We start from the raw sequence: 7,579 nt of genomic DNA, 5'->3' as shown, positions 1-7,579 counted from the left end.
TTACGAAGAGGTTGGCAAGGTAAAAACCAAATTCATCGTCTGATTACAAAAAGGTCGGCAAGGTGAAAAGCGTAAAAGCATATTAATGCAAGAATTTATAAAAAGTAGTCCATAAAAAGAGACCTGACGAGGTCTGACTAAAAATGGATTGCTAAAAATAACTTAAGAAGGCCCGACAGAGAAGTCGGACCAGTGAAAGGATCACTAAAAAGGGACAAAGACACCTCCAAAAGGTCCGAGCTGCTCCGCTATAAAGGTACAAGTCTTGCAAAAAAGACACTACCTAAAAAGCAAAAGCACAAGTCAAGACGGCGCTAAAAAGTCATCCAAATAAACTATAAAGAAAAGGTTCCTAATCAGAACACTACCTAAAAAGTTGTTGGAATGTGACTAAAAAGCCCGGATAATGAAGTCCTACAGGTCGAACGACAGAAAAGAAAAGGTGCAAACCACGATCTCAAAGGATAAGCCAAAAGGTTGAGAAACAACTTAAGGCTCAAAAGGGGAACAACTCCGCTCAAACAAAGGAAAAGGGCTACAAGGAAGTCGATGACTAAAAAGGTTCTATAAAGAACACTAAAAAGTCATCAGACAAGTCAGCCCCAGACACCAAAGGACGACCTCGCTCAAGCAGAAAGCAAGGCATGATCCAAAAAGGCCAAAAGCCCACACTGCAAAAGAGGTCAGATAGGAAAAATACCACACCTCTATAAAAATCCACAAGAGTTGCAAAGTGATGATGAACATATCAGCAAAAAACATAATCAAGCATTAAAGACTCAAAAGGCCATCCAAAAAGGCAGCCTCAGAGTCTAAAGTGTTTTGTGTTTCAAAATGAAGTTACAAAGAAGCAACCAAGTGTCACCATAGTTAACCATATAAAAAGATTACAAAAAAATAAAAGATTCAGCAGTCCACAAGCCGGACTATACAAAAACACAGAGATCATAAGGGTTCAAATTCTCCCCAGTAGTAGCATCCTTAGGAGAGGGAGGTCTGGTTACAAGAGGGACGGCATTGACAACCCCGTCTGGGCCATTCAGTATCTCCACATCAAAATCGTATCCAAGGGGAGCCACCTCGGCTGAAGGAGTTGAAAAGGCTGAAGCGGCAGAAGCTTTGGCTGACGGCACAGGAGGAGGACCCTCATCTTCATCATCAGGGGCAGGCACTATCTTGCCATCCTCTACCACATTATCCAGGCTAAAAAGAGTCAGGTCGAGCTCAGAGGCAAGAACTCGGACTTGGGCCTTCAAATTCTCATAGGCATCAGTCACACAACCCACCATGTGACCCTGAAGCTCGGCATAATTAGCATAGGCAGATTGAAGTCTTTCCCTGATCTCCAGCAGCTCACCATATGTGCGGGTATAGCTCTCCTTGTGTTTTTTCGCCGTTTCCTCAGCCAAGTTCGCAGCTGCCTCAGCCCTGGTAGCTCGGAACTTTTCCTTCTCCAGATCCAACTCCAGTTTAATTACCTTAGCATCAAGCTCATCCTTCAAACCCGTGATTCTGTCAAATTCAGACTTAGCATCTTCTATAAAAGCCTTAGTGGCACGAATGGGAGACTCTCTAACAATTTGCGATAAAGCCGCACCCATATAGGCCATCCGAACACTGTTGCGGGTGATGAAATCCAAGTGACGAATGATGGACACATCATCCATTAGAAGTTGGCCATAAGGAGCAATCTGTTCATCAACAAACCCCACAGCATCAAAATCCTAGGCATCCAGGTTATAAGGACTAATAGTCTTTTGCTTTTTCGGAGGGGGACCAGCAGTAGGAGAAGAGGTAGCACCAGAAGATGGTTGAACTAGGTCAGAAGGAACCATCCGGACCTGAGGGGTCGGAATGACCTTTCTCGGCCCAGAAGCACTCGAGGTCGGCTTCTTTGGAGGTAGTTGGGAAGACCCTTCAGTAGGAGTTTTTGCAGACAGATTCTCTGCAGCTGTCGCCTTTTTTGCCCTACGAAAGGCCTTCATGGAATCCGAGGACTTCACCATTCTAAAAAAGAAGCTGGCAAAAAACAAGTAAGAAAGGAGTAAATTAGCAAATAAACAAAAAAGGAAAGCTAAAAAGAAGTCGGCCACTATCCAGTTCAGCACAGAGAAGGGAAGGATCTCCCAGAAACCTTTTCGTGTCCAAGTAAGGAGGCTCCCCCTAGTTCTCCTCTAACACACCCACCAAAGCTTGTTCTAATTCACTCAGACTCTCTCAGGGATACTTGACTACTACTACTACATTCTCTTCCCAAGATAAAGGAAAGGTAGGTTCATTATTTTCATCTAAAAAGAAGGTTCGAGCTCCCTCAACAGCTCGGACCTTGAAGTAATAATTCTTGAAGTCGTGAAATGACTCTTCATACATCGAAAATACTTTCTTTCCTTGAGTAGCTCGGAAAGAAATCCAAGAGGCTTTCTTCTTAGCTACCCCAGGCTTGGTCAACACAAAAAGATGAAGAAAGAGAGTTTGGGTAGGTCAAACACTCAATTCTTGACACAACAGCTGAAAAATCTTTATGAAACCCTATGAGTTCGAATGGAGCTGGGAAGGAGCCACATTACAAGACCATAACAGGTCGGTCTCAAAAGCAAAAAAAGGGATGGTGATACCCAGCTGACTAAAAAAGTAGTCATATGCATAGAAAAAGGGACGTTCTCCCTGAGTTAAAGAAGGAAAACAAACCCTCTCCTCAGGGTCAGGCGACACCAATTCATAGTTCTTCTCATCATCTCTATTACTACAAATCCTATGAAATCTCCTAAGTCGTACACAATACTCGGGGTCAGCTACAGTCACACACATAAGAACTATCGAATCCAGCCTATCGGCCATACCAGCGGGAACTCTCGAAGACATCTCAACAATATTTTTTCAGGAAGACATAGGCCAACTACCCCTACAGAAAGAAAAAAAAATTGGATTACTACCAAACAACTCGGGCAAATAAGGAAATAACTCGGACAATAAAAAACAGCAAGTATCAGATACGGCAGTAAAAGGGAAACCCCAGGACTCACACCAAAGTCCAGGGGCACCCTTTGGAGGCAACAACAAGGCAAGAATTCCAAAAAAGAAGTCGAAACAATTTATGCCCTAAACACCTCCTAAAAGATCAATTCTTCCCTGATAAGCATCACCCATATAAGCAGCAAGAAAGCCATCATCATCAACAAAAATCATCAAGAAAGCTACAACCCTTTTCTACCAACAATTCAACAAAAACTAAAACTTTGGGCAACAAGATGTCATGCAAGGATGAAAACAGTGACAAGCAAAAAACCCTACAAAAAAAGCAAGATTACCAGAAAGAACACATTTTCCCCAAACAGAAGCAGCAAAGAAAAAGTCACAACCAAACAATCAGACACAAAGATGCAACCTTTTTAGAAAAAATCAAAACTTTACAAATAAAAGCATGCAGGAAATGATGATTATCAAAAGGAAAGAACAACTAACTTGCAGAAGAGAAGACGATAACGAGTGATGCCAGGGCATTTTGGCCAGTTTCACTGACCTTTTCTTTATGATTTTAAGGTAGTTTCCATGCATTTTCTTAGGAAATAAGCAAGTTTTGGGTAAATAATCACTTACATCTTGATTCAAACAAACATTGTGAATTTTACATGATTTCATGAGAATTATGCATGAATTAAAGGACAAATTGAATGATGCATGTCTCATAACTTGGATTAGAGCTTTGATGTACCTTATTGCTTGATTTCAGGACAAAGGAAGCATGGAAGAACCACGTTAGTAGCCACGTTAGTCTAGCTAACGTGACCACTAACGTGGAATGGAGGCTAACTTGTAACGTTAATGAGAAAAGTGATCGCCATTAACGTCTTCGTGAGCCATCATAGCCCACGTTAGTTGCCACGTTAACTATGTTAACGTGGAAGCTAATGTGGAAGAGAAGTAGAACTCCAACGTTAGTGGTAAAAGTAAGTACCACTAACGCTCCAAAGTGGCAATTATCCACATTAAGAGTCACGTTAATTCAGTTAACGTGAACTCTAACGAGGAAGAAAAAGATGAAGCCAACGTTAGTGACACTCACCTTTGTCACTAACGTTGGACCAAGCTCATAAGGGCCACGTTAAGAGCCACGTTAACTCAGTTAACGTGGATTCTAACGTGGGAAAGCAAGGAATGGCCAACGTTAGTGACACTCACCTTTGTCACTAACGTTGGACTAAGCCACTTTGAGCCACTTTGAGCCACGTTAGTTGCCACGTTAACTCAATTAACGTGGAAGCTAACGTGAAGGAGAGAATGATGAGCCAACGTTAGTGACACTCAGCTTTGTCACTAACGTTGGAGATGGCTATCAATACCACCTTAGAAGTCACGTTAATCTAGTTAACGTGAACTCTAACGTGGGAAGTAGGGGCGTTCTAAAGCGTCAGTGACAAAGGTAAGTGTCACTAACGCTCTCGAAGATTTGGCAAGCCTATGTTAAATGCCACGTTAACTATTCTAACGTGAACTCTAACGTAGGGAGAAAGGGGTACTCTCAACATTATTGAAAAAGGTAAACCCCAGTAACGTTTGCGAAGGGCCAAGGGTCGATGTTAGTGGTCACGTTAGTGCCACTAACGTTGAAGTTAACGTGGACCACTTTGGGTTAGGAACGTTAGTGAAAAAGGTGATTGTCACTAACGTTCTCAACCCACATTTTCACTTAACGTTAACACCACTAACGCCCTAAGCTAAAGTCCCTGCCTACTTCACACTTTCTCTGCAAGTAAAGCTGAGCCCACTGAAGAAGATAACTGCTTCAACTCAAGATCCAAAGGCCCATATCCAAGACTTGAAGAGCCAACTAGAAGATGAGAAGAATAGTATAAATAAGGAGAGCTTTGAACTAGAAAAGAGCTTTTGGCATTATTAGAATTACTCTCTGTATTTTACTTTTTCTGCACTTCTAGTTTAACTTTTAGAATGTAGTCTCCATTTTTTCTTTCCATTCCCAGAGCTATGAACAACTAAACCCCTTTCATTGGGTTAGGGAGCTCTGTTGTAATTTGATGGATCAATAATAGTTTTCATTATTCTTCTTCTTTCTTTTCTCTTGATTTTACTAGAAAGCTTTCAATCTTCATCCAATTGAGTAGTTATCTTGAAAAAGAAGCTATTCATACTTGGATCTCTTCTAAACCTTGGAAAAGGGATGAAGAGATCATGCTAGAAATATTTTCTCATATTGGACCAAATTGGGGTTTGGGCGGATATGGTGACATATAATTCTCCCAATACTTTGATTTGGAAATACATGTGGTATAATCAGTTACCACACTTCATCTCTTCTCATGAGCAATTAGACCAAGGAATTGGCTATTGATCTGATTTGAGAGATTGAATTACCAAGGAATTAGAATTCAATCACTTAAGATTGCCAAGGAGATCAATGAATGCATTGATTGAGGAAGAGATGAAAATGAACTTGATCCGGAGAATGCAACATCTCCTAAGCCCAATGAATTCCCCATTTCTAATCTTACCCATTCTCTTTACTTTATACCATTTACTTTCATGCTAAACTTCCCTTCCCCATTTAAGATTCTGCAATTTACTTCCCGTCATTTATTTTCTGCTATTTACTTTCCCGCCATTTAATTTCCTGCAATTCTCAACTCACTTTCTGCTTAGCTCAACTAGAACATTCTTTCAATTAAAGTTGCTTGACCAATCAATCCATGTGGGATTCTACCTCACTCTTTTGTGAGTTATTACTTGACGACAATTCGGTATACTTGCCGAAGGGAAAATTGTTGAGAGACAAGTTTCCGTGCATCAAGTTTATGGCGCCATTGCCGGGGATTGATTTTGTATCAACAATGATTAAATTGGTGGATAACTAGATTGAGCATTTGTTTTTATTTTGTTTGATTTAAGTTCATTTGAGTAATTTACTTTCTGTTTAGCTATTTTCTTCCCTTTCCCCTACCCATTTTCTTAGTTGTTTACAATTCAGTCACTAACCCACTAACTGTTTGATATATTACATCACTCACGCTAACAGCATTTCTGTAGAAATTACTGTCTGCACCTATCCTTCTTGCTTGTGCCTTGTTGGTTGTATGACAGGTAGAAGAAGCGGGGCTTCAACTTCCTTTGATTCTGAACCTGAGAGGACCTTCCTTAGATTAAGGAGGGAAGCAAGAGGAAAGAGAGTAGTTGGCGCTGAGGAAGAGGAAGAGTACTTTGAACCAGACATGGATGAGAATATGGAGAACCATCATGAAGAAGAGGCTCACAACCATGGCAGAGAAGGTCCAGCGCATCAGGCTGGACAAGAGAGAAGAGTTCTGGGTTCTTACATCATCCCAAACCCAGGAAACTGTGGAAGTAGCATCCAAAGGCCAACCATACATGCCAACAACTTTGAACTAAAGCCACAGCTCATCACCCTTGTTTAGAATAATTGTTCATTCGGAGGAAGTGTCCAAGAAGATCCCAATCAATATCTAACCACCTTCCTGAGGATATGCGATACTGTGAAGTCTAATGGTGTTCATCCTGACACCTATAGACTACTTCTGTTTCCCTTCTCGCTCAAGGACAAAGCATCTAAATGGCTGGAATCTTTTCCAAAGGAGAGTTTAGCAACCTGGGAAGATGTGGTGAACAAGTTCTTGGCAATATTCTATCCCCCTCAACGGATCAACATGTTGAGAGCTGAGGTACAAACATTTAGGCAGCAGGATGGTGAGACTCTATATGAAGCATGGGAGAGGTTTAAAGACTTGACAAGAAGATGCCCGCCAGATATGTTCAATGAATGGGTGCAGTTGCACATTTTCTATGAAGGCCTTTCGTATGAATCAAAGAAGGCAGTAGACCACTCATCTGGGGGATCTCTGAACAAGAAGAAGACCATTGAAGAAGCCATAGATGTCATTGAGACTGTAGCAGAGAATGACTACTTCTATGCTTCTGAAAGAGGCAACACTAGAGGAGTGATGGAGCTGAACAATGTGGATGCACTGCTAGCTCAAAATAAGATGATTACCAAGCAATTAGCTGACCTCATCAAGAAGATGGAGAGGAATCAAGTAGCAGCAATCACCACTTCAGCAGCAACCCAAGAAGGAGTGAATAAAGAAGTAGAGGGTGATCAGGAACAAGTCAACTACATTGAGAATTCACCTAGGCAGAATCATGACCCATACTCCAAAACGTATAATCCTGGTTGAAGAAACCACCCAAACTTTGGATGGGGAAATCAACAAGACCAAGGCCAAGATCAGAGATGCCACAACCCCAACAACAATGCAACTCACCAACACTCCACACAGAGGCCATACCAACACCCACCCAACAACACTTCTCAACATCCATACCAAAGTCAAAATGGCCCTTCTCATCCTTCCAATCTCAACTCTCCATCATCGGAAGAAAGACTATCAAGGATTGAGACTCTACTTGAAGGCATATGCAAGGAGATTCAAGATAACAAGGTGTTCAAAGAGGAGGTGCGAGCCAATATCAAGAATCAGGGAGACACCATCAAGAGGCTGGAATTTCAAGTGGGATACCTATTTGAGAATATTCCTAAACCTACTGATAGCTT

The 7,579-nt window shown here is 41.5% G+C and overlaps 1 non-coding gene across 1 annotated transcript; it reads right to left on the bottom strand.

The window, feature by feature from the left end:
- Nucleotides 1–6,674: 6,674 nt before the first annotated feature.
- On the bottom strand, nucleotides 6,675–6,781 carry LOC112738562 (small nucleolar RNA R71). Its single transcript, XR_003169516.1, has one exon. It is a non-coding gene; the product is annotated as a small nucleolar RNA R71 (small nucleolar RNA).
- Between the last annotated feature and the right edge of the window lie 798 nt (nucleotides 6,782–7,579).

Source organism: Arachis hypogaea, chromosome 13 (genome assembly GCF_003086295.3).
Source record: "Arachis hypogaea cultivar Tifrunner chromosome 13, arahy.Tifrunner.gnm2.J5K5, whole genome shotgun sequence".
Taxonomy (NCBI): domain Eukaryota; kingdom Viridiplantae; phylum Streptophyta; class Magnoliopsida; order Fabales; family Fabaceae; genus Arachis; species Arachis hypogaea.
Note: the sequence above shows the minus strand (reverse complement) of the source record. Positions and strands in the feature narration are given on the sequence as shown.